The 18,912-nt window shown below is 40.8% G+C and overlaps 1 protein-coding gene across 1 annotated transcript in view; it reads left to right on the top strand.

The window, feature by feature from the left end:
• The first annotated feature begins 22 nt into the window (after nucleotides 1–22).
• Nucleotides 23–18,912, top strand: part of Atxn7 (ataxin 7) — a 148,645-nt gene continuing 129,755 nt past the window's right edge. The window contains exon 1 of the mRNA XM_063257139.1: nucleotides 23–42. The gene's annotated coding sequence lies outside the window, so the exon portion shown is untranslated. The remainder of the gene's footprint in view (nucleotides 43–18,912) is intronic.

Genomic DNA, 18,912 nt, shown 5'->3' with positions numbered 1-18,912 from the left:
GGCCCACGCCCAGAGGCCGCCCGAGGCCGTCGCAGCCGCCAGGTGAGCTCGCCCGCGCCGCCGCGCTGCGGACCCGGCTTGGCCGCGACCCCGGAAGCCACCAGCTCCCGGCCGCCAGCGTCTCCGCTGCAGGGTGAGCTCGGGCCGGTTGAGGCGGGCGCGGCGCCGGCGGCGGCAAAGTTGGCGCCCGCGCGGGGCGGGTCTCGGGCGCGGCCGGAGCCCCGAAAGGCCTGGCCGCAGGTCTCGAGGCGCCGGCCGCGTCTGCCCCCTGTCCTCCCTGCCTGGCGGGTGCGGGGCGCGGGCGAGGGGGAAACTCGGCTCCTCAGCGGAGCGCGGGAGTCGCCTCGCCCGCAGTATCCCCGCGCGGCCCCGGGTCTTGTCGGCACTGGCGACGGCCAGGCGCTTTCATTGTATTTTTTCTTTGATTTTCAAACACTGTCTAGGTGGCCATCCGCATTTTAAGGGGAAGTTGTAAGCCGATGGGCGAGCTGGTGGTGCTCGATGCGGGTTACATCGGCGTCTCCTCCCCAAAGCGCACTGATTGAACTTGGATGAGTTTCTCGTCAACGGTACCGCTTAGGCGGTGAGAGGGGGAGAAGCGGGCGCGACGGCGGATCCGATCGGGGGCGGTGCAGTGAGCTCCAGTGGCTGGGTTGAGTTTTGAACCCGGGTTTGATTGAGCCGGGTCGTTACCTTCCAAGTTTGAAGACCGTCCCCCCCCCCCCCTTCCGTTTCCCGACCCCGGATAAAGTAGTTGTGTAGGATGCTTTTGGCTGTTTCAGTTTCCTTTCTAAAATTAGGTCCGTTCTCTTCTTTTTTCCCCAGTTCTTTCAAAGAGGAACAGTCATGAATGGGAGTATGGTTACAGTGAAGTTAAACATAATCTCTAGGTAGAAATAAACATATGTAAAATACAAATTCGTGTTCCTCAAAGCTAGTAACTTCAGCTATACCATCGCAGGACTTGCGGGAATTAGTGCTCAAGAATTCCAGCTTTTGGGACAGACACAAATTGTCTTGCATGAAGATTCTGAGGTATAAACATGCTTCCCTCAGATGTAAAACCTGCCTGACTTCAGAAATATTGGCCTAAATATTAGTGATAGGCATCAGACCTTTTATTTCCTTGGTATTAGGAAAAGAATTAGTTTACATTTTAAGTACTACATACTGTAGATTCAGAGTATCAGTTGATTGTATATTCCAAATGGTGCTTTGCTGGGTGTAATTTCTTGTTTAAAGGGTCACTGTCAAGTAATGAAATTATGATCTTTGTAAAGTTACACATTACTCAGTCTCACTATCACTGACTTTGGAACAGTATTTAGAGAAGATAATATTTAATGTTTTTATAAGAAAATATTGGTCCCCATTGTAACTTAAATTTCCATGAGACATTTTATCAGTTATTCATAGATACGGTCCTTGCCAAACACTTTTGTACGTTCAAAAAGTTACAGGGGCTCGAGATTTAGCTCAGTGGCCTAAGTGCCTGGTTGGCAAGCCTGAGGTTGTGAGTTTGATCCCTGATACCAAAAAAAAAAAGTTACAGTCACATTTTTTTTTTTTTTTTCGTTTTTATCAGTACCAGGGATCGAACTCACAACTGCCTGCTTGAAAGGCAGGCGCTTATGCCGCTGAGCTAAATCCCCAGCCCCTCAGCCACATATTTTTAAGTTCCATTGCACTGACACAGATTGGTGTGTTGAAAATGTAAGAACTGACTATGTGTTCTTTTCATACGTATAGTGATAGAACAACTTTTGCTAAATTTCAAGAGTGTTTTTTCATATAGTAATTGTGAGTATTAAAGTAGGATGAACTCAAATTCTATGCCAAACTAATGTTTCTTTCTCTTTTAGGTTTATACATACATATATTTGGGGGGGGTTGTATCAGGGATTGAACTCATGAACTTGCGCTTACCAGGCAAGCACTTGAGCCACTGAACTAAATCCTAAGCCCTCTTTCTCTTTTAGGGACAGAAACAGAAACAGAAGTAGCAGAGTTTAAGCTATAACAACACTTTGAACTTCTGTTTATTTATTTATTTATTTTTATCCTTACCAAGGATTGAACTCACGACCGCCTGCTTGCAAGGCAGGTGCTTGTGCTGCTGAGCTAAATCCCAGCCCTAAACTTCTGCATCTTTAGATTTAATGATTTACTTAAGTCACTAGATTCCTGGTTTCTTCACTAATATGAGAGACAGTTAAGGAAGTTAGTGTATTTATTTAATATGTGTCTTTGGGAAATATAAAGAGTGATGAGATTGCTAGCTAGTCTTTTTCCTGGACCCTTAAAATGCTATAGGCCTTTCTGCAGAGAGCTTTTATAGCAAGGTTTTTTCTGGGCTCTGTGAGCTTCCAGTGGTATATGAATGGGATTCAAGAAATTCCTAAAACTAAATTTTTGTAGTTCTAACCACACATTTTTGTGTATGTATATGTTTCTGGAAAGAATACATGCGTAGTTATTTTATGAAAGAATCCCAGAGGTCAAAAATAATTAATCTCATCTTTTTTTTTTTGTACTGGGGATCGAACTCACACTTGCTAGACAGGCAATTATGCCGCTAAGCTAAACCCCTGGCCCAGTCTCATCTTTTTTGTTAAATAAAATGTTAGGAAGGGTAATCATGCCTAACAGGGGAAAAAAAGTTTCAAAAAGTAGATCTTTATGCTCAATACTTGCAAAATCATCTTTAGACTAGACATGTTGTCTCAGAGGTATAGAACACTTTCATTTTGTTCTCCAGGAAAAATATTCTGCCAGTTGAAAAGACACACACACCAAGGGCAAGGTGGCCCAGCTTGGTAGTATTGGGTACTTTGTGACTATTTTGTAATTGTATCTAAATGTTCAGCCAGGTAGGTTGGATAAGCAAAGGCTTGAATTTGACACCAGCCCCTTGTTCACTCTGCTTTTTGGTTCTCTCCAGCAAATGAGAAATTTGACTGGGAAGTAATGATTCTGAGAAAATGTATTTGTGCCTCAACACGACAGCAGAACATGATGGGAAAATAGTTCCTGAGTCAAAACAGACTTAGGTTCAAGTCTGGATTCTCTCTTTCACTATAGCAACTTCCTGCCTGGTTACCTATCTGGATAAAGCCTATCTAGTAGAGGTGCTTGGAGAGTGGCTACAATTTTTCCAGTATAAAATTCTAAGCTTTAGGGGCGGGGGTTAGCTCAGTGGTACAAGTACCTGCCTGGCAAGCATGAGATCATGAGTTCAATCCCCAGTACCAAAAAAAAGAAAAGAAAATTCTGAACCTTGGAGTTGGGGATTTAACTCAGCAGCATAAGCACCTGCTGGGAAAGCACGAGTTCATGAGTTCAATCCCCAGTACCAAAAAAAAATTCTGAGCCTGCTGCTTGGCCTACAGTGAGGATTTGTGAGCCTGATTTGGGCAGCCATTAGTAAACATCTGAGCAAACATGTATGTACTAATTATGTACATTATTTCCACATAGCTTAGATATTACCATGTAAAGCATGTTGTTAGTCCGGTTTTTGAAAATGAGTTAGGATTGAGTGATCATTATAGACATTTGGGGGCAAGAGGAAAATGGTGGGGATATATTTGGCCAAGTATAAAATATGGTTGCTATAAGAAAAAACAGTAGCCTTGCACCAGCATGGTTTTCTCTGCAGGTAAGATTCCTTTTAGCATTTTTCTTCATTTGTAATTTAAATTTAAAAATTGCAAATTCAAAAACTGTATCTACTTTCTAGTTCATCATTCCTAAAAATCCTTCATTACTCCCTTTTTTGGGGGACTCTTCTCAAGTACTTCAGGGACTTAATGGGTAGAAGGTTCATCTATGACGTTGGCTAATTCTGCCATCTTTATTGTCTCCACATTTGACTACTTTTGTTGATTTTTCTCAACAGGAAAATGTTTGGCAGAACTGAATCTTGTTTTCCTTTAAATATTGGAGGAAGAGGGAATATGAGTTGCAAAAGTGTGACTTGTATGAATAAAATACTTAACATGGCCTTAAGATAAACTTGGTTCTGTGATCTTTCCCTTTTCCTCTCATTTATTCATGGTGAGCATTTATGCCTTCTGCTTTTCTGGGTTGAGTAATTATTGTAAACAGGGGTTTAATTCTCATTTATTGAGTTCTTTGGGTTCCTTTACCTTGGGCAATAAGCTTGTCTAAGTCTGGAGAAGAATTACCATAAAATGGGATAATAAGGCAAAAGAGTCTCTTTCCTCGATCCTCAACTCCAGTGAGTACTCGGAAGATAGTAGCTGTTTCACAGAGTTTCATTCTCATTTTTAGAAGGAGATAACAGTCTTCCTTTCAAAGATGGCACCTTTAATCATCTTCATGCCCGCACAGATATTCTAGAACCAGTCTATTTCAGTTTTTAAAAAAACCACTTTAATCTTCTGGTTACCTTGGTTGGTCTCCCAGCATCTGTAGGACATGTTAGACTTGTCCATTGTTCTTATCATTAGGGTTATATCTTCTTTGAGACTGGCAGCTTATATCAAAATTCTGGGTATGTCAAGGACCAAACTAACAAACCTGTACAAGTTTGGAGCTGTGATCCATTAAGAAAACATACATAAGTAGCCTAGAACAAGTCAGCAAAGGACCAAAAAATATTTTCAACTCTGCTAGCTATTCAGGCCTCGTCATCAACCCAATTCAGCTGTTGTGCAGTGAGAAATGAGTGGCTGTGGCTGTGTTCTAATAAAACTTGATTTCAGGACTGTGACAACTGAATTTCATATAATTTCTATACGCTACAAAATATTCAGTTGTTTATAAAAACCATTCTTTATGCCGTGTACAAACAACAGCTGGATTTGACAGGTTGAACATGACCTGCCTACTCCTTGAGTAGCAAAATAAGGATCTATAGATTTGTGGCATCGACAGACAACATTACCCCACCCTACACATGTACCCCTCCACATCCATGCAAACCTATTGCTGTTTATTACCTCAGATTCTATGCTCTCAGTGTGACAGCTTAATCTGATGCTTCTATCTCCAATATAATGAAACTGTAGTCATAAAGTTGTTAGTCATAGTGTGTGGCCTTCCCTACTTAAACAAGCATTATAATGTGTCATCAGTTAATTTTGTTTATTTCTAAAAGTGTTTTCACCTTGCTTAATTTTCCATAGAGGATGATCATCGAACACTGTTGTACATGATGGCTTTAAAGGCAGTCAGTGACTTTGGAGCTATCTAATGCTTAAAATTCCTGGTATCCTCCTTTGGCCGAAAGAGGAAGCAGTGTGCTGGCCCCTCAGGTTGTGAACTAGGTGCTCTCACCTTGAGGAAGTCTGTATCCTGGCCTCCTCGTGCCCCTATCTGCATGTTATGTTTGGTTAAATTAAAGCACACAAGGATTCCTCTTGTGTTCTGATCCCTGGAGATTAGCTCTAGGCTGATGTGTGCAGAGCATGGAGATATGTATGTCTGTGTGTAATTTCATCTGGCCATCTCTGAAGCTCTGAGAGCTGCTGCTTTTAGTTTCACCTTTTCACTGTCGCATGACCCTTCTCCACTGGCCATTTTGTGGCTTGCAGATTTGGTGACCTGCTCACTGCTCTGATTGGTTTCTTTTTGCCTTCCTTGCCCTTCGACATTATCTACTGATTTGTTAGGTTATTTTTGTTGTTTTGTTTGTTACTTTGTTTTGCAGTAAGTATGTTGTTTTTGGAGTTTTGCTTTTCAAAACATCATGTTGAAAATAAAAACCACTAAAAGCTTTTAGGTACTTCAAAGATTTTTTCCTTTCCACATAGAAACCTAATGGAGTAGCAAACATGAGTTGATATTTCAGATATTTAGAGATAAGATACAATTTTAAAAAATTGTTTGCTTTTTATCTAGATTGTAGAAGTATAAAATGTTGTTGCTCATAGTATTTAAAGATTTTTATTTTTAAAAAGTAGATATGGGTTGGGTACAGTGGCTCATGCCTATAATTCCAGCACTCCGGAGGCTGAGTCAGGGGAATTGCTGCAAGGTCCACATCCAGAAAATCAAAGTTAAGTGTGCATAGGTGTATGTACCAGACTATTCAATTCCCCATTTTTTGTAATAACAGAAGATAAAGTAATATAAATACCTGTTAATAAAAGATTGAGTCTATTTGGCACTGTCCCTGGAGTGCTGTGCACTATTTAAAAATGTTGATGCAAGTCTATTTATTGAAGTCAGATAACATAAGGCTTTGTATAAGGGGTGCTTTCTAAAATGCTTCGTGTAATATCTGAAAGGACAGACACAATGATTGGAACTTGGTAAACAAGTGGGTGATCTTTTTTCTTTATTTTGTCTTTTTCCTTGTTTTCAGCTAGAATGTACTTTTTTATTATTAGGAAAAAATTGATAACACTATTAAGGAAAAGACATAATAAGTAAAAACATCTCCTATTTGTTGCTCAATGAGCCTTCATTCTCTGCAAGAACTAACTCATTTGACAGTCTGTGGTGTATTGAACGAGAAATGAAATATGCTTCCTCAGGTACCTTTGCAAGTGTTTTCCATATCACTAGTAAACAAGAATGTTTTCCAGACTCTTCCAGCAGGAAAAAAAATCCATGCAGGACTAAATAACAGTTTTCAGAAGAAACTGAATGAAAACACAGAGACACCTTCATTGATAAAGACAGTATTGTATGTTGTGCCTGGGCCCTTTAATTTTTTTACCTGTTGAAATTCCTATAAAGCCTTCAGTAATTCTTTGGAATGGAGGCAGGATGGAGGAGTAGTTAAAATCATGAGTGCTCCCACTGTATTACTGTCATCCAGCTGAGACCTCAGTCTCTTCATCTGTACAATGGAGGATATACTTTGCTAACTTGCTGTAAAGAGTAAATGAGACAGATGCTTAGTAAAGTGGTCGATACTTGACAACAGCTGGGGAAAACGCAGTGGTAAAGGTACATGGATATAATACTAATAGTAATGATAGTGGTAATACTGATTAATCACGTCTATATTAGATGCTAATGTATTTCCCCTTCCAAGTATAGAATGACATAAGGATAGAACCCTTTTTACTAACTGACAAGACCAGGCACCTTGACCAAGATAGAATAGTAATCTCATAACTATAACTAGTTTCACCTAGTTATATCCCTTTACTACAGATATTTCAGTAAAATGTTTTTTTAAAGAGGACCTCAGGATAAAAAAAGAAAAATTTTTAAAAAGGGGGCCTCAGAAATGAGTGTAGCATTGGCACCTCTTAAGTATCTATTGAAGGACAGGGGTATTGTTTTTGAAAGCAGCCTTTGAAAGAGGGTTTCAATTATCTTTGAAGTATATTCAAGAAAGTGTCAGGAACAAAAACTGCTAAAGGAGAGGATATATCTTGATATTTAATCTTTAAATGAATTACAGCAGTCCTATTATATTTTTTTCTTAGTTACCTTCAGTTTCAACTGAGCTACTTTGCACCTGCCTCTTTTTTGTTAAACTGTGATAATTTTAGCCAATTTTCACTTTAGTATCACTGAAGTTATTTTGGATTTGGAGTATGATTCATCTCCCTATCCCCCAAATTCTTTCTGAGATACAGTTCAGTGTTTATATTGGAATTAAAAAATATATGTGGCCATAAAAAATAAATGGAACCGCATCTCGCTGTGAAATAGCCACTGAGACTGAAGAGCATGTTTAGGAAATGCTTAGAAATATATTATGGAAATATGATAATAAGTGCAGCTTGCCTGTCAGTTTGTGTTACTGAATTTACCAACTCTAAACTTTATGGCTTAGAACAACCACCATTTATTTGGCTTCCAATTAGGGCAGGGAGGCTCTTCCACTGATAGTGCCTGGCCTGAGGTCAGTGATGTGGCTGCGCTAATCTGAAGGCTTGAGTGCAGCTATTTCTAAGACCTGGATCAAGGCTACCTCTGAGCATCATGTGATTTCATCTCCCAGCAGTGACACCGAGCTTCCTTTCTGGAAGGCACCATGTTCCATGAGGGTGAGAGCTGCTTGGTTTCTTGAGAATTAGGTTTAAAAGTCACAGTATCACTCTATGAAGCACACGTGTTAGTCATAGCACATCCTAAGGCCAGGCCAGATTCAAGGGATTGGATATGCTCCTCTTGACGGCTACACACAGTGCTGCACACAGGTATAAGGACAATTTTAGCCAACTCTGGCTGCCTGCTTTTGTTTTGCTAATGAAATTCCGTGTTTGTGCTGGCTGATAAAATTTGCCCTTGAGCCAAGCGTGATCCTAGCCCCTGTGAGGCTGAAGCAGGAAGAATCCCTATGAATTCAAGGCCAATCTGGGCTACATAGTGAAATCAAGACCAGCCTTAACTGCGTAGTGAGGTCCTACCTCCAAAACAAAAGCAAATATACTTTGAGTACATCTTGTATTATTTCTTGGGATAATAACTTTCTGAGGTAGGCAATACCATTATCCCCTTGTAAAGGTGTGAAAAGTGGGCCTTAGGAAAGTTAAACCCTTGTTTTTGTTTTGGTTTTTTTGGGTGCTGCTGGGGATTGAACTCACGACCTTGTACTTGCCAGTCAGGTACTTATGCTGCTGAGCTAAATCCCCAGCCCCACAAACTTGTTTTTGAGCTTTCATCTTCCTAGGGGGAAATCCTCTTCAGTTCTGTTTATCCCTATATTGGTGCTTTTTAAACTCAAAGAACTCAAGTGAGGGAGGGAGTCTAGAGCGAGAGAAAGTATATCTTTTTTTTTTTTTTTTTTTCCTTCATGCAGATTTTAAATACCAGGGACTGGAGTATACTAGACAGATTCTACCACAGCCTCAGTTTACCACACTTTGTCTATTTCCACTGGGACTGAAATGACCCCAAATGCCACTTCCAGCTCACCTCCAGCCCAATTTGCCATGTGTTAAAGGGTATTGAAAGTTGGCATCATCTGCAAAAAAATAAATTACTAATTCTCTTCTATTTTAATTTTACCTGCCAGAATATCTTCATCACTTTTAAGAGACTGTAGGATTCACTTGTAAAGTGAAAACAGCTTAAATTTATTTTCAAACATTTAACTAAACACTGCTAGACAACACGGAGCATCTTAGGAAGAAGAGCTGAAAGTCTTGTGAAGTCTAAGAGTGCAGATTTAAAATGTCAGGGCAGCAAGCAGCTTCTCCTTGTGAGGGCTGCATTCCCTCGAGCCTGGAGCCTGCCTGGCAGGCAACCAGGAAGAAGCCAAGCCAGTGCCCACAGAAGCTGAGAAAGCATATCTTTAAAAATCTCAAAAGAAAAATCCGATCTTAAAATTTTACAACTTCACACTGAGCTACACCCCTTCTTAATTTTCTGTTGTTTTTGTCTTTTTGAGACAGGATCTCACAACGGAGTTCAGGCTGGCCTTGAGCTTACTTTGTAGCGCAGGTTTGTCTCAAACTTTGAGTGATCCTCCTGCCTCAGCCTCCCAAGTGCTGGAATTACAGGTGTGAGCCACCACACCTGGCAATGTTTTTTTTTTTTTTTTTAATTGTGACAGAGTCTCATAAACTGCCCAGTCTGGGTGTGAAGTTTAAATGCAGTCCTACCTCAGTATCCTAGGATTGCTGGGATTATAGTTAGGTTACTACCATACGTGCTTAGAACATGGATTCTTTTAGACTCAAAATAATACCTAATCAGCTAGCAGACCTTGGTTGTAAGCAATGCAAATGAGATCTGACCACCACACACATACACAGAAGTTTACTGCAAGGGCTTGGGGCAGCTCCCAGAACTGATGATAATGACGAAGAACCAAGCCTCATACTGAACCAGTTCTAGAACAGTGCCAGGAATCAGTAGCAGGGCTTGATGGGAAATCACAAATTTTGGAACTGCTCATTCCAAAAGCTCATAATCCCTCTCCTGTGTGAGAGTATTTTTGAGCCCAGACTAGACCCTGATGATGTCTTGGTTAGCACCACACTGAGACAGTACTTACTGGGGAATCGTGAGACAGTGAAGCCAACGGGCATCCACCTGCTGAGCAATTCTGGGTCACCATGAGTGAGATGTTTCCTGCATTGCCTGTCACATTTAATGTTTGCAGTACCCCGACTCACCCTTTTTCTAACTCTAGATCCCTCTAGAAATTCTATTTCAACAGTGCCTTAGTTATTTTTCCCTTTGCTGAAACAAAATACTCAGCACCCAAAGTTAAAGGAGGAAAGGTTCATTTCTCTCAGTTTGTAGAGGTTCTATGGTTTTATAGTCATAGTTGGCTAGCTCCAAGACAGGATGGGATGACAGAGGGGCACTGCAGAGGAGAAACAGCTCATGGCTGGCAGAATGTAGCAAAGCAACAAGAAATGATCCAAGGTTTTTCTATCCCTTATATTTTATCCTGGCTACTTAGAGCAGGCAGTACTCACACCCTCAATCATTTGAGTGCAGCATTACAGTAGGAATCAATTCCAGTATCACACACTGTAGATCCAGCCACCTCTGAGAAAGCTCTACCCTATGACCACATGAGGCATTAGAGGGACATCTAGATACAAGCCATAACAAGCAGATTAGTGCTTACCACTCTAAGTGTGGAAATACATGTATTTCATTTAGAATCTTGCAGAGTTGACCAGGCTGGATTCAAACTTGTGTCTCTTCAGCCTCCCAGAATTTTGGGATTGCAGTTTTGTAACACCGTACCCAGTTTATTTAATTACTTTTGTGGTGTGTATCATGCTGAGAATTCAACCTAGGTCCTTGTATATGCTGGGCAAAAGTCTGCCTCTGAGCAGTATATCTACCCTTTGCATGTTTTTTTATTGCTTCTGATTTAGCTATTCATTGGTAACAGGATCACTGTTAACATTTTTACCCAGTACATAATGATCCCGTTAGGACCTGGTGGGATAAATATGGTTATTACCCTTATACTGAATTTTCCCAAATGGTTCTGCATCAATTTTTCTATCTTCTGGTATCTAGCTGCTTTCTTTCTTTCTTTCTTTCTTTTGTCTTTTTCGTTTTTATCGGTACCAGGGATCGAACTCACGACTGCCTGCTTGCAAGGCAGGCGCTTATGCCGCTGAGCTAAATCCCCAGTCCCTTTCTAGCTGCTTTCAATGCACTTTACTAATACTTGAAAATAAACATTTTAGACTTTACAGCTCATAAGCTGCGGGAACAACCTACACTTGTATAGCTTTTGCAAGTGTAAGTTAAGCTTCATTTCCAATAGTAAAATACTGTGCACATACAGCATGATTTTATTCACGATTTTTGCATCTACTGTGATCCTTCCGCTAGTCCCGTAAAGTCAGAAAAGAGTAGGCACACTCACCACCTGTCAGTGCAGATGCAGCTTGGAGAGGAGAGTGATTCCCCCTCTGCAGAGGACTGCTGGTTGCAGCACACCAGTGGTCTGGCTGCCCGTGCCTGGGGGGGGGGGGGGGCTACTGTAGAGCCGTGGCTTCCCAAGTGCACAGGTCTTCTTAAGGGGTGGCTTATTCCATTCACACCTTGTGACTGAATTGCCTCCCAGAGGATTCTACCTCCTAACATCGTGGGGGTGGGGGTGTTAGGATTTGAATGTATGGATTTGGGGTTTGGCACATAGAGCTTCAGAACGTGTCAGTGTGTAGTGATGACCTCTGGAAATCACCTTGGTTATTGACAGGTGCTTTTGTTTGTTCTTGTTGGAGGCACATCATCTTTTTATTTCCTCCCAGAGAGCCAGTCACAGAGCTGATTTACCCCTTTCTTGCCATTATTATTAGATGGTTTTGAAGCACCTCTTAGAGCCCTCCAGGCCGGCCTGTTTTTCCTCACTCATGGGTCTAATTACCACCTTATGGTACAGTCACTTGTCATCCCAGTCCCTGGACTCTTCTTTTAAATGATCCTTTCTAGTCAGGTGTGATGGCGTGTGCCTGTAATCCTAGCACTTGGGAGCTGAGGCAGGAGGATTGCCCAGAGTTTGAAGTCAGCCTAACCTGTAAGCGAGATCCTGTATCAGGAAAAAAAAAAAAAAAAAGAAGAAGAAGAAGAAGAAGGAAGATTCTTGCTGTTTTCTATTGTACAGGAAGAGGTTTAGAAAGGAGCACTTAACACTAACTTAATTAAGGTCAGGTCACTAGACAGTATTCTGGTAACAGTGGGGTTGTATGTAGGCTCCTTTCCCCATTACTTTAAAAGTTCCATTATAATCTGAACCATAGATTAGTCTGTAGCAGTAACATGTATGGCAGCTTTTGTTTTGCCAGGTCCTTATGTAAACAGAGATATCCCAAGAGTTTTAGAGCTTTGTGCTAATATTTAACTAGGCTTTTTTTTTTTTTTTTTTTTTGTCTTTTTGAGACAGGGTCTCACTATGCAGTTCAGGCTGGTCTTGAGCTCACATTGTAGTCCAGGCTGGTCTTGAACTCTCAGTGATCCTCCTGCCTCAGCCTCCCAAGTGCTGGGATTACAGGCATGAGCCACCATGCCCAACATTTTACTAGTTTTTAAATCGTCTTTTTTCTAATTTTTTTTAGGTACCAATTTCTGCAACCTCTAGCCATGTCTTCTGAAGCACTAGTCAAAAAATACGGAGTTTTTCTGGGCTGGGGATTTAGCTCAGCCACATAAGCACCTGCCTTGCAAGCAGGTGGTTATGAGTTTGATCCCCAGTATCGATAAAAAAAAAAAAGAACAGAGTTTTTCTTGCATTTGTAATTTGTTTCATGATTTTTATAGACATTTTGAATCTTTAGAATCCTTGAACTTAATTCTGAAAAGAATGCTAGTGAAGTTCTGTAGTGGAGATACATATATATCCTTACACTTTATTCCTTACACTTTATTTGGGGGTGCTGTAAGTTTTAGCACATTGAACCCAAAGGCATTGTAGTATTCTGGCAGATAGCCCTTCATAGCTTCTCTAAGAGGAGATATTTAAGGCTCCATTTCCTGTGCCCTCTACTCCCTACTCTGTGGATTATTATTATTCTAGTAGTAATAACTGTAAATTGTTTGCAGATCGAAGTTAGGAGACCACTTGCCATTCCATTAGGAGAGTTTAAAGGAATCACTTGTTTAAATTTACTAGCTTCCTAAAGCTAGTAAAGATGTTTATGGCTTCCAGCATTCCCTCTTAATATATTTCAACACTGCAAGACAGTAAATAACATATGTTCAGCTATTACAGATTATGGGAAAGTCTAACTCTAGAAAAGATATTCAGTACTGTAAGTGGCCCTAAGCTGTAAGTCGTCCGTCATAGTAAACAGCAGTCATAATCTGGTAACCAACAGGTTTCATCGTGTGTCTACTCCTTTAGCTAACAACCAACAGCGATAAGCTTTCTTTTCCATAGATCTGGTGTCAAGTATTAATCAGCTGTAGCCTGGAAAGTTTTTATTGGCTAGCAGTTGTAGTGGAAGAAACTCCCGCATGCTTTATCTGTAGGCTTTTGGCCGTACAACTGCATATAATATGATCTCATCATACTCTTAAAAGAGGGACAGTTGCATTTTCCTTTTTTGTTCTAGCAGTACTTCAAATATGAAAATAGAGATCTTCAAAGTTAAAGATTCTAAATTATGTCTGTTAAAGTTGTGGTGTAGGGGCTTGAGATATAGCTTAGAAGCATAAGCGCCTGCCTGGTAAGTGCAAGGGCCTGAGTTCGATCCCTGGTAACTCCCCCACAATAATAAATAAATAAAGTTGTGCTGTATACCAGAAAAAATTTACATGTTATATGTAATGTAGCATTTTTGTTTTTCACATTTTGAATGGTTTCTCTTTTATTTTATTTTTTGGTTTTGGTTTTTTGAGAAACAGTCTCACCTAGCAGTTTAGGCTGGCCTTAACTATGTATTGCAGACTGGCTCAGAACTCCTGCCTCAGCTGCTTGAGTGCTCAAATCACAGGTATGCACCACCATGCCTGGCTGTAGAATGGTTTCCTTATTAAACAACAAAGTCCAGTAAATGAGTATACAGTGTAAAAATGTTTTTTTTTTTTTTTTGTCTTTTTTGTTTTTATTGGTACCAGGGATCAAACTCATGTCTGCCTGCTTGCAAGGTAGGTGCTTATGCCGCTGAGCTAAATCCCCAGCCCCATAAAATCTTAAAATATACAAAAACTTAGAAAGGTGATTCAGATTTGAGTTTCAAGAATTGCATTAAGTTTAGAGCCAGGGATATAGCTCACCAGCACCAGTATCTGTCTGGCATGTGCAAGGTTGTGAGTTCGATCCCTGGAACAAAACAAAACAAAAAAAGAATTGTATAAATTGAATTTTTATAGAAAACTAAAAATTGTGAATACTTAGAGAAATTTTACATAATTCTTTCCTGATTACAAAAATCATATGTGCATGTTGAAAACTCAGAAAATTTCACATGTACAAAGCTACCAATACTTCTACTACCCAGAGAAAGTGCCACTGTTAACATTTGTTATATCTACCCAACAGCGTATGTAGTTCCTCAATAAAATCTCCTTTGGAATGAGTGCTTACATATAAGCCTGAGAAATGGCAGAGATGCATATATAGTGTGAACTGGTTTGCCAACCCCACAGCCTCTCTAGGACTTTGTAAGCCTTGCTTTCAGATTGATGGGCAACGCTTCCCCAGCAGGAGAGGAAGAAACCGATCTGCTTTCTGGCCAGCATAGCCCTGGTATAGCATCTTTCCTGCAATCTGTAGACTCTGTGTACATGTGCCTTTATCCTAGCTGCTCTTTTTATTAGCCCTGAATGCTTGCTGGTTACAGAAGGAGGCATTTGGCGTCCTTGTTGGAGTGGCTTGTTGAAACTGGGGAAAGTTCTTTAAAGCAGCTCTTGTTCAGAGGAATACCCTAATATTAGAAATGTAATAGCTGCCAGGTTGTTCACGCCAAGTGACAGCAAGGTCGAGGGTTTAGCGACTCCCTGATGATTGCTGTTAACATCTAACTTCAAATCCAGTGGCTGTGGTAAGACAAGAATCCAGGGAAAGACCTCAGAGAAGATTATGGTATAAACATATGCCTGTCCTCTCCTCGGAAAAAGAAAACTGCTAATCTGGTCAGAACTGTAAAAGAGACAGGCAAGGCTGCACATAGCAGAATTTTCTCATCCTGCCCATCTTTTGCCTTAGGATAGAAGGAATATTTATCCTGGAATTACAGAAAGAAAGAAGGAAGGTTGGGGCAGGGGGTTAGTAATAATACAGGATGATTGGCTCTGTCTTCTTGGCTGGTGAGAAGCAGATCCTTAGGTCCAAGAACTTAGCCAAGTGAAATAGCACCCAGGCAGGGACACAGCTGCTTGGTATTTGGCGTGAAATAAAATGCTGACTTTGATTCCTCGCCCTCAGCGGAGGAGCAGGAGGAAGTGGCATCATTTTGTAAATGTTTTATTCTTGACATGTAACAGACTCCTGTCTGGAGAATTGCATTACCCTTTCCGTTCTGCCAGTTGCATTTCAGGAACCCCCTCAGTATTCTGCACTGGGCATTTTTCAAGGTGTCATTTCCACCTGAGAAAAGATCTTACCTACAGTACTTAGTGTGAAAGAATTGCTTTGCAGGGCTGGGGATTTAGCTCAGCAGCATAAGCACCTGCCTTACAAGCAGGCGGTTGTGAGTTCGATCCCTGGTACTGGTAAAAAAATTTTTAAAAAAAATAAATAAATAAAAAGAATTGCTTTGGAAGATGAACCACTGAGGTGACTGCTCACATGCAAAGGAGGTACACTGTTGGGTTTACAGGGGTGTGGTTAGAACTCTTCAATTTGGCTAGAAACAAGTCAGTCTGAATCCAAGTCAGATAGTTCAAGAGGCGTTCTTGAGGGTATTATATTGCCAAGAGTGGGCAGAATTATGGGTGACCTGAAGTTTATGTGGTAAACTATTATCACCAGTGAGAAGCTATTACCATTGCTAGATCTGAAAGAGCAAAGAGGAAGAGGCTGGGGATTTAGCTCAGCAGCATAAGTGCCTGCCTTGCAAGCAGGCAGTTATGAGTTTGATCCCTAGTATCGATTTAAAAAAAAAAAGAAAAAAGAGCAAAGAGGAAAAATAGTGTCACTGGAGTTCAGTGGATGAGCAGGAGCCCCAGAGAAGGAGCCAAAGGCCGGAGCTGTCTACCAGAGGGATCCAGCCTCTGCCAGAAATGTAGCCTGTAGCTGAGTGGGAACAAGCAAAATTAAATATTCCCCCACCTGACTTTCTTTCCTCCCTCTTTGATCTCCTTCCACTGCCTCCTATTGGGCCAGCCCACCTGGAAGCCTGCCAGTCCTCAATGCTGTCCCTAGAGGTCAGACCCTTGGGGCACTGATTGGGGCCCAGAATGGTGGAAAATGGGTCTGGGGATGGAAAGGAAATCAAACAAAATTACTACCATACCTGAGGAACATGTTCGTCATTTACTTTCATCATCAAATCTCTTCCTTCTCGTCTCCTAAAATACCAAACTAAACCTTAAAGCATGTGAACTATTGATTATGACTCAATTCTATCCTTTACTATAAATACAGCAAATAGTTACCCAACTCTTATCAGAGTAAATATTCAAAGAGAGGATCTGAACAGTTCTCAGAATTGGAAATCACTGAAAAACCTTCTGTTGGGGCATTTTGTTCTTGGCTAAAATTAAACTTTTTTTTTCAAAAAAAAAATTGCATGTAAACTATCCAAGTGATTTATCCTAAAATATAAAACTTGGTAAAATGGTTTTGTTGTTGTTGTTAAGATGCCAAAAGGAAAGTAGAACTTTTTTTTAAAAAGTTCTTGTTATATCTAGGTAAAGTGAGGTGAATTAAGATATTTACTTATTCAATCTAGAAATACAAGAGATTTTTTTTAGCTTATCAAGGAGAGTGGCTTAATCTACAATAATGAGCATGTGCTTGAAAGATGGAAAGATAAAGATGCTTATCTTTTGGGGCTGGGGATTTAGCTCAGTGGCATAAGTGCCTGCCTTGTAAGCAGGCTGTCGTTGAGTTCCATCCCCGGTACCGATAAAAAGGAAAAAGACCAAAAAAAAAAAAAAAAAAAAAATGCTTATCTTTCTATAGAAATTTATGATCACTGAAAAGAGGCTCACACTGAACTGGCTATAACAATAATTGATAGGTACCTTAATTAACTTATTAGCTGTGGGATTTTTAAAAAGTAAAAGAAGTGGTTTATTCTGTCTTCCTAGAGATTCTTTTAGACTAGACAGCTCCCAAATATTTATTAAAAGTCTACAGTTCCGGGGCTGGGGATTTAGCTCAGCGGCATAAGCACCTGCCTTGCAAGCAGGCGGTCGTGAGTTCGATCCCCAGTACTGATTTAAAAAAAAAAAAAAAAAGAAGAAATAAAAAGTCTACAGTTCCTATGTTCTGTCATTCCGAAATGATGAAAAGATACCAAATAGCCTAGACTGCAGGGAGCTGGGGGCCAAGGGAAGCTCTCACTACTGCCTCTCGGAGAAGGCAGCCCCATCCTCTGGTGCCTTGCCATTGCTTTGAGGGTAGGTGACATTCAAAACCTTTAACACACATGTGTTATCTGGGCCTGCCTGCATATTCAGCCTCCTCAGATGCTGCTGCAGTTTAATTCTTTGGGCATACCCTGCTTCCCAAATCTTTCTTCTGGAGGTTTCTTTTGTCTGGAGTGCCTGCTGCCACACTCATCTTCTGCATATCTCTTACCTTTCTAGTCCTATTTTAAATGACATCTCTTCATGAAACCTTTCCTTCAGGCAAAACTCAGTGATCTTTTTTTATGTTTATTTATTTTAAAGGGAATAAAAACAATAGAATGAAACAAAGCAAAACAATGGGAATGATATTGGCCAAAACAAAACATAGGAAATCCATCATAGTTACTCTATTGCGTATTGTTTTCCTCTAAATAGATGCTTAGGTCACTGGCTTTAGGTCTGCAAAGTCAATCAAACAGTACAAGCATTATTTCTTTACTTCAGTTGCTATCATCTCAGCCTGCATTCTCCCAAATCAGCCAATTGCTTGGCTGGGTGGGAGGGGGCCGGGAGCTTCTCTCTGTGCAGGCTGGCTCATAGGGAGGCGCTGCTTCCAGATTCTCTCCTGGCCAGGCTGACTGCTGCTGATGCACACAGTGATCTTTCTTTCTTTCTTTTTTTTTTTTGTCTTTTTCATTTTTATCGGTACCGGGGATCGAACTCACGACCTGTTTGCAAGGCAGGTGCTTATGCCACTGAGCTAAATCCCCAGCCCCCCACAGTGATCTTTCTATTTGCTCTAAATCTACTTATATTCAGGCCCCCTGCCTGTCTCCTTCCAAGCACTGTGGCAATGTATGTAAAGGTTTGGTGGCTGTCTTCCCTACTGGAATGTAAACACAATGAGAGCAGGGTTCCTGCCTCTCTCCTTGACTTTTGTCTCCTCAGCACCAAGCATGATGCTCAACAGAGAACTGCAAAAGGAAGGAGGAACTGGTTTCAAGCCCTAGTACTTACCACTCATCATTTTGGCACGGTGTTTCACTTTTTAGACTTTTGATTTGGATTCTGTAGGATGGGAATACTGATGGTGAAAGCTACATTTATTGAGCACTTAGTATGTGCTAGTCACCATGATTTTAGTTAAATTCATCGGAGAGGTGGAGAGGCTTGTTTGTTGTCACACAGTTTATAAATAAAACAGCACCTAGGGGCCTGGCAAGCTTGAGGTCATGAGTTCAATTACCAGTACCAATACGTACATATATACATTCATAAATACAGCACCTAGACTCTGGGTCTCTTTGAGTCCAAACAGATTGCTATTAAGTGTGCCTTTTGTGACTGTCCTAAGGTAAAACTGGTAAAGGGGATGGTCTTTAACACACAAATTCCAGAAATTACACATAATTATGTAAATAAGTCTGTAAGGAGGGCGAGCATAACTGCCCACCCCTTAAGTCCGAGTTGTGCATTGTGACTTTCTTCCAAAGAGTACAGTGTAGAAGGGGAGAGACAGCCTGCGCCAATAAATAAAAGGCA

Source organism: Cavia porcellus, unplaced genomic scaffold (assembly GCF_034190915.1).
Source record: "Cavia porcellus strain 051 isolate PalLab524CR breed Dunkin Hartley unplaced genomic scaffold, mCavPor4.1 scaffold_10, whole genome shotgun sequence".
NCBI lineage: Eukaryota > Metazoa > Chordata > Mammalia > Rodentia > Caviidae > Cavia > Cavia porcellus.
This window is presented reverse-complemented; position numbering and strand designations above follow the sequence as displayed.